This window comes from Mus pahari, chromosome 3 (genome assembly GCF_900095145.1).
Source record: "Mus pahari chromosome 3, PAHARI_EIJ_v1.1, whole genome shotgun sequence".
Lineage (NCBI taxonomy): Eukaryota > Metazoa > Chordata > Mammalia > Rodentia > Muridae > Mus > Mus pahari.
Window position 1 is genome coordinate 73,019,829 of NC_034592.1, and position 8,936 is coordinate 73,028,764.

Below are 8,936 nucleotides of genomic sequence, written 5' to 3' on the forward strand. Positions count from 1 at the left end.
CTTGTTTCTATTCACTGAAGTAGGTAATATTTTATAAGTAATAATTTTCTCAACTAGATCCTTAATATAATAGAGACCTGGGAAACACAGACTTTAAAAAGTGAAGAGAGGTTGGCACCTTGATATTGAATGCAGTAAATATTTCAGCTTGAATAGCGAAGAGTAAATATTCTTTGAAGTAATTGATATACCATGATTCTTTGTAGATCAGTGTGGCTGTCCAACCTGCCTCTTAGGCAAGGATTATATAGACTAATATAAAATATAGTGCTTTAGTCTTCATTTCTCAAGTGTGCAATGGGATGTAGGGTCTGGGATTTAGATAACATTGTAGTTAAAGCCTTAGCAGGGGAATTAGATGGATTGCATGGATCACCAATGAAATCATAAAAGTAGCAAAGGCAAACCTGACTTCATAGTTAGATGCTGTACAGATTTTCCTTTGGGGCCTGAAGCTAGCAGTTTTAGGTTGATTATGACAAACTACATAGATGGATTTTGAGAGAACAGGGTTTGGGACAAGTCTGTGCTTCATGACCATGATGATGTGAATATTACCATCTTTTCTTTAAATACTAAGGGCTTCATCCTTCATGTGTGGTTTGATAGAGTAGTAGACACTCTCTTGAATAATAGTACATATGATGGTCTATAATGTTTACATTAACTAAGATTTGATATCCATTTGAATTGAATATAGCTACAAGCTGTTATGTAAATAAGATTCAGATTTGAACCCATATCTGCCTTAAAGAACAAGTTCTTTTACCATATGTAATTTATTTGAAATACAAATAAAACTAAAATTACAAATACTGGAATCCTGAAAATATGTACAGACTATTGATGTCTTCATAGAATGAACTCTGGTTGCTTAAGAGTTCAGAACTTGACTGGATCACCATGATTTTAACCAAAGCTATGCCTGATCACAGGTTCTTAAAAATTAATATTCAGAAATTGTGGTTCATCAGGCGGAATTTTATCCTGGCATGGTGACTCACAAACAAATAAGAATATTTTTTCTAGAAGATTTTTTTTAGTTTAAGAGTGTAACTCAGTGTTATACCACTAGGTTAACATGGCCAAGGTCAGGGCTTCAACTTTTAACAGATAAAAAAATCTAACTCTATATAGATTAGTAGTATCTATTTTTAGATCTAATTAACAAAAGAAAAATTCTTCAGAAAGTGAGAAATATATTATAATTGTATAAAATACAAACATGATTCATCTCTATATATTTACAAAGGCAAACATGAAAAACAGTCTTCATGAAATGCATTCCAGAACAATGTCTTGGAAATGTGGCCAAAATTAATTAATTATCATACTGTATAGATGCAAAATAGATATGAAAACTTATTTTTATAAATCTGTTGTTGACTTATGTTTTAAAAAGTATTCTGCTATCATGTATATTACTGTCACCCATTTACTCTTAAAGTGTCATTTGCCTGTATGTGAATGACAAGTACAAAAAATTTGATATTAAATAAACATAAGAGTTTATGTAACAATTCTACTCATAAGGAGCTTCATGTTTCTTTTGAAACCCAGATAAGACAGTGGCTGTTATGTTGTTGTTATTGTGGATCATTTTATTAGCTATCTAAATAGTTAACATGCTTATAATGTAAACTTCTATGCTTATATGTATTTCACAACTGATTTCTATGACAATTTTAATGCCACCTACTATATTTTGGTGGATGGAATACATTCCTCTAAGAAATAATGAGGCAAAGTAATTATCTATAGTTTCAAACCATGTTAACCCAATAAATCTTTTTTACTCTAGAGCTTTGTTAATTGTGTGATGCATGTGTAGATTGTTTGCAGTCATCTTGGTCTACTACTTCTTTTACTTAAATCTTTTTATCTCCCACGCTTCTCTTTCTTGGGACATATCCTTTTCTAAAGAACAATCCTGCCTTGCCAAATAGTTAACTTCCATTGCCCTACTAAGAACAAAGAATGAGAAAAATCCATAATGTTAAACTGATTAGCTCAAGTAATTTCTGAAAGATATTTGCATTTTAGTGGGGAAACAAAGAAGCAAGATAAACACAAAGGAAAACTATATTTATAAAATAGGAATTTCTAGAGACACTTATACTTCTATACATATTAATCATAGATTGAAATGATGTTCTTATTTCAGAAAAATGTTTGGCAGTAAATTAAAGATTAATGTAAAGTGAATTCAAAGAATGATGTTGGTGCCAAGAAAAATAAACCTATCATTCTTTCTAGACATGAACATAGGAAATATTGTGTTTGAAAAATGGTAACAACTTTGATCTATATGAAAACTAGTGTATTTCAGTAACATGAATGTAGTATGGAAGTTGTTTCATCACATACACTGATAGTATCCATCTTTGTCATACCTTTCATTCTCTCTCTCTCTCTCTCTCTCTCTCTCTCTCTCTCTCTCTCTCTCTCTCTCTCCTTCCCTCAGCACTAGATTTGTAGCATTAGGAGCCCCTTCCCCAGTCTCCACACAGGATAGAGTATATACTTTAAAATTCATTACTTTTTTTTGAGACCCTGTGTACTGTAGGCCATCCACAGAAATCTCTGACTAGGCTAGGTAGAACGGTTCAAGCAAAGAGAAAAGGGCAGGAGCAGGGAGGGTGGATTGACTCCACCATTTCAGCTGCTGCCTCTTCTGCTTTCTCTGCTGATACTGGCCAACTGCACTGAGCCCTCTGGACTGAGCCTGCAGGATGCTGACTAGTCAGTGAGGGGTGTAGGGGAGCCTCTGGTGGCTTTTTTGGAGAGCAGTTCACTTCCCTGGTGGTAGTGTTATTTTTCTTATGGCAGAAACTCTCAGACAATGAAGTAATTCTCACACACCTTTATTCCTTCTGTTTAGGATCATTATACACAGTTTTGGGGTCTGACAGTAGGTGCTTCCTATTGGCTTAGTCTGAGACGTTAGGGAGGCCTGAATTATATGTGCAAGGGCTTTGGTTGTTTGGTTGCCCCTACATGACTGATGACTACAAACATCTCTACGAGAGGGACAGGGTGGGGTACTCCTGGTACTCCTGGTACTCCTGGTGCCAGGAGCAGGAAAGGTTTTTACCATTACTTCATGGTCTCCAGGGCTTCTTTCTAGCCTTAGCTCAAGTATCAGGCTTCCTCTCATATTCCACCACCACACACTGTTTGTATGTACTTGTACATGCTATTGTGTGCTAGTGAAGGTTATAGGATGTCTTGTTGGTTTTCCTCTTCTATTATCTGACTCCAGTGATCTAATTCAGGTTATCAGGTTGGGAGCAGCTGCCTTTAACCACAGAGTCATTTTCTCAACTAAGGATAGTTTTGCATTGTTGAACGTTACACACATAATGTAAATATTGATTTTTGTCAAAAAACTTAAGCAGATTAAATGTCAAAGTGAGACCCTACAACCTAATAAGGAGTGTTTGTGTTTAAAAATTACAAATGTATATGAATACTTTTAAATTTTACATGTTAATAAATATTTGTATGTTTCTATGTATACATCAGTTAACAATATATTTCTGAAATAACACTACTTCTGCACCAAAATTTCAATTGAAAAAAAAAAGCTGAACAACCATTTCAATGAAGTGATTTATGACGGATTATTCTGTGTGCTTTAAAATATAATATTGGGTAAAACTGTTCAATTTAAATCCTCTATGACAAGTATCTTCCCTTTTGTTCTGTAAGATTTCTGAAATCTAAATCTTTATATTTAGTGATAGTTCATTCATTTTTATTAGTGAGCAGTGTCATAATAAAATATGTATACAATGTTATTTATTTAACACCATGTAATTGTAATCTGACCAATTTTCTGTACATCTCCGCGTACATATATACATAGTTCTAGGTCATATAAAATAGGAAATGTGATAATTTTGAGGGTGGTTATAATGGTGACCATTTTAATGCATTCTCTCAAACAGTCTCTCATTCAAATAGATTTATTCCCAAGTGACAGTTAAGAGACTTACAGATAATAGAACTATCCATCCAAGCAAACTCCAGAATTTCATGTTATCATTACATTTCATTATATTTCCTGTTTTGAAGAGTCACAGAATTTGTGTGAGATATTAAAATATTTGACCTAAATTACATTGTTATTTAACTTTTGTGCTGTGAATGGTAATGGCTGAGTGTTATTGGCAAGACAGCTAATGAGTTTCTTTCACAAGAAGATTACCACAAAAGTCATTCTCAGTGTCATTGTGGCCAAACCAGACTTAAATATATTTATTGCTTAAAGAGAAAGTTCCTTGGCATTATTTTACCTCCATTTTTAAATCCTTCCCATGATTAGTATGGGATAACATGACAGTAGGTGTCATAGACATACTGAAGACAAATATTGAGCTTGAAAGGGCCACATAAATAATTTGCTACAGACTGCTTTTTAACAGAGGGGAGTAAGGTTCAATTAAGAGAGGCCCCTTGGTCTTGCAAACTTTATATGACCCAGCACAGGGGAATGCCAGGGCCAAGAAGTGAGAGTGGGTGGGTAGGGGAACAGGGGTGGGGGGAGGGTATAGGGAACTTTCGGGATAGCATTTGAAATGTAAATAAAGAAAATATCTAATAAAAATACATAGAAAAAAAGAATGGCAGAATAGCATAGTGTCTTATGGTACATTAAATGCCTAGTTCAGAGAATAATTAGAAAGAAAGAATCACCAGATAAAAAAAGCAATTGCCTCTAATGTGAAAACAGGAATTACACTTACACATTTAGCACTATAGAATATACAACACACAACAGTTATATATAGTTTGTTGTAAGGAAGCATCTAAACTTAACCTCCAAATATATAATGCTCATGTTTTCAATGACAAAGCAGAAGAAAAGATATTGAGAATAAAAACAGGTACATGGTGTGAACCTACTGTGCAGTCCTTGTCACATTTACATATAGCTCTTACATCTCTTGCTTGCTCTCTTTCCTGTGTGTGGGGAAGAAGAGAATTACAGAAGACAAGAGTTGTTTGGTTTTGGACATGAACATTGAACATGGATCAAAGCCTGGTGACATCCCTTCCCAATCCAATTCTTACAATATTGAAATAAAAAAGTGAAATGTTCAATCAGGGTCTCTATTAAAGTTCTGTTTAGGCCATGAATCTTCTAAGTCACATTACCACGTGATTATTTTTAAACTTTAGCTATTAAAATGTAGAGATATCAAGATCTTTTGACTTCATCTCCTATATTTAGACATAAATATTTCAGGGTAATTTTCACATATGTTCTTAATTAAATCCTCTTGTTTCAGTGCATACTTCTTAGATGTGCTTACAAGGACAAGCAAAAACATTAAAATTATGTATATTCCTATGGCTTGTTCAAAGTGACCCAAGATGAATTATATTTTTGGAATTAATACCTATGCTCTATAAAGTCACTGTCTTACAAACTATAACCACTCCATATATGTCATTAAAACATAAAGAACATACTCAAAATTCAAGGTATGACTGAAGTTTTAATTTGAAGCTATCATTTTGAATTAGAGTCACAATGAGAATTCATATTTTTATTTTTCCTATTTTGTGTATTATCCATAATATAGGTAATTGAATGGTATTTATATTATTATCACTTCTATTTTTCAGTCAGGAATATTGTAAGTCTACACTGAGAGGACAAGATTGAAAATACATAGGACAATATATTCAATGCCATTCAGAGTGAAATATTAGAGAATTGTGTGTTAAGTTAGAACTGGGAATGGCAAAAGAGATTGTCAAGCTGAGAAAAGATGCAAAGTAGGGATATTTGGGGCTTGGGGGTGGGGCAGGTTTGACAACACTGGCACTCCTAGCGTTTCAGTTTTTTATTTTCTGTTGTTTTGTTTGTAGTTGATCCTATATCATAAAAATTCTTCAAGTATAATATAATGTCAAGATCTGGGTGTACATTATATAATTATAAAATCAGCACAGTTGTCACATTCATTCCATACTTTGTTTATCATTCCTGTACGGTGTGATGGCCAACATAAGCTTTACTTCTTTTCGGTTACTTAGTGTATTATAATCGACCCTGGTGAAAGTTTTATTAAAAAAACCTTAAAATTATTCTGCTTTATTTGTGCTGAAAAAGAAGAAAAAATAATTAAAAGTGAGTAAAGAGTGCATAGACATTTGAATAGAAGATACAACATTGCTAAAATTACAGTATAAATACTCACTGTACTCCCAGGAAATGAAAGTAAGAGGCTTTTGGTGTTTGCTTATCACATCTCTGACTATTCTCTTCTATATCTTCATTTATATGACTTATATGGCCACGCTATTGTATGTGGTTCTAGATTCTGCCACTGAAGTTAATCATTTTATCTGTAGTTCTCCAATATTTCATTCTCAGTATATAAGTCTGAAGGTGAAGTTGCATGTCCTAGTCTTTTTTTTTTCCTTGAGTGTATAGATACAAACAAATTTCTTTCCTTTCTGTGCCTCTCAAGTTCATAATATTAAAAACTGAAAACAACAGCACACATACACACATACTTACACACACACACTTTTACACATATATAATATAATGAAATGCAGAATAGTTTTTAAAACTACAAATGATTTCTACAGCAAAGCTACTAAAATGTGCATTATAATAACAGTTACTTGAGGCTCATATTTATATAATACCTCGTGTTTTGACATCAAGATGGTTTATTCATGGTTTTTGGGTATTGCCTTCTCGAGACTAAAGTGGGGAGGGTTCCCCAGGAAAGTCTTACAGCTTCTGATTAAAATATTCTCTTTAGAGAGAACCGGCCTGACCAGGGGCACAAGTCCCTTCCAGTCTGCAGCAGCAACAGGTCACCTAGGGCGCTGAGTCAGTGGACACCCTCATGGTCCCCAGAAGACTGCCCAAGTGATCTTAGGGTCACTGGTGAGTGGAACACAATATCAGCTCCAATCCAATTGCACATGGGACCTGAGACAGCACTAGAGAAGCAGAGAACCTGCCTGACCAGGGGCACAAGTCCCTTCCAGTCTGTGCCAGCACCGGGTCACCTAGGGTGCAGAGATGGTGGACACCTCCACGATCCCTAGAGGACTGCCCATGAGATTTTAGTATCACTGCTGAGGCAGCTGAGCACTCCTGAGGAATCTTCACACTGCAGGTCCTCGGGATCACAGGAGGAGAGTCTACCTATAGGGAGGGCTCTGACCCCAGGACTCAGAAGGAGGATCAGAACTCCAGACTCCTGGACACCTGCCTTGCAAGAGGAGAGCTTGCCTGCAGAGAATGCTCTGACCACAGGGATGCAGGGGAGAGTTGGTTCCCTAGGAGTGCTGACAGAGGCTAACAGAATCACAGGAGGAACAAACCCCAGCCAGAGACAGCTTGAACATTAACACCAGAGATTTCCAGATGGCGAAAGGCAAAGTTAAGAATCTTACAAACAGAAACCAAGAACAATGGGCAACATCAGAACCCAGTACGCCCACCACAGCAAGTCCTAGATACCCCAACACACCCAAAAAGCAAGATGTGGATTTAAAATCATATCTCATGATGGTGGTGAAGATTTGAAGAAGGACATTACTAACTCACTCAAAGAAATACAGAAGAACAATGTTAAACACAAAGAAGCCCTTAAAGAGGAAGTGTGGAGCCCCAGCTTTAACACTCCCCAAAACCTGTTCCCCAGATTATTAAAAATGTGGCCAGATAAGAGCCCTTTGTTCTCAAAGGCAAGCTGGGAGCTTTCTGTTCCTCCCCCTGTCAGCAAACTAGGAAATTATCAGCAATTGCCCCAGCCAGGCGCCCATCTCCCCGTGTTTGGGACCAAGAATGTGCACCAAAAGATAGCCTATGACCCCTTTGCCAATAAATGAAGCCAGGTGTTACTTTCCTAACCCCTGTGGAATGTTTACTAAAGATAACTCCCCTGGGGAAGAGCTGTGATTCTCTTACTTCCCATTTCTTGTGATCCTACCAAGGATAGCAGGACAGCTCGGTAGGAGAAAAAGTTGTAATTCACTTCTACCCCTTTCCCCCCTCCTGTGGTTTTGCCTTCAAAACCCACCTACTGTTAGGACAAAGGGTCAAACTCTTCAGCTCATATGGGAGTTAGGAGTTAGGCCTCAGCTAGATGATTGAATAAACCTCACAAGATTTTGCATCAAGAAAGATTTCTCCTAAGTTTTTTTGGGTGCCATTTCATCCCAGGACCTGGGCAAGGTCTTCCCTTTGTTTCGGGGGCTTTACAGAAGTAAAAAAATCCCTCAAGGAATTACAGGAGAACACTGCTAAACAGGTAGAAGTCCTTAAAGAACTACAGGCAAACACTATTAAACAGGTAGAAGAAACACAAAAATCCCTTAAAGAATGAAAGCAAAACACTGCTAAACAAGTAGAAGAAGCACAAAAATTCCTTAAAGAATTACAGGAAAACACTGCTAAACAGCTAGAAGAAACACAAAAATCCCTTAAAGAATTACAGGATAACACTGCTAAACAACTAGAAGAAACGCAAAATCCCATAAGGAATTACAGGAAAACATAACCAAACAGGGTACGGAATTGAACAAAACTATTAAGGATCTGAAAATGGAATAGAAACAATAAGGAAACCCAAAGGGAGACAACTATGGAGATAGAAACCCTAGGAAAGAAATCAGGAACCATAGATGTGAGCATCAGCAATAGAATACAGGAGATAGAGGAGAAAATCCCAGCTGCAGAAGACTCCATAGAGAACATTGGTACAAAAATCAAAGAAAATGCAAAATGCAAAAAGATCCCAACTCAAAACATCCAGGAAATCCAGAACACAATGAAAAGCCCAATCCTTCAGTTAATAGGAGTAGATGAGAATGAAGATTTTCAACTTATAGGGACAGCAAATATCTTCAACAAAATTATAGAAGAAAACTTCCCAAACCTAAAGAAAGAGATGCCC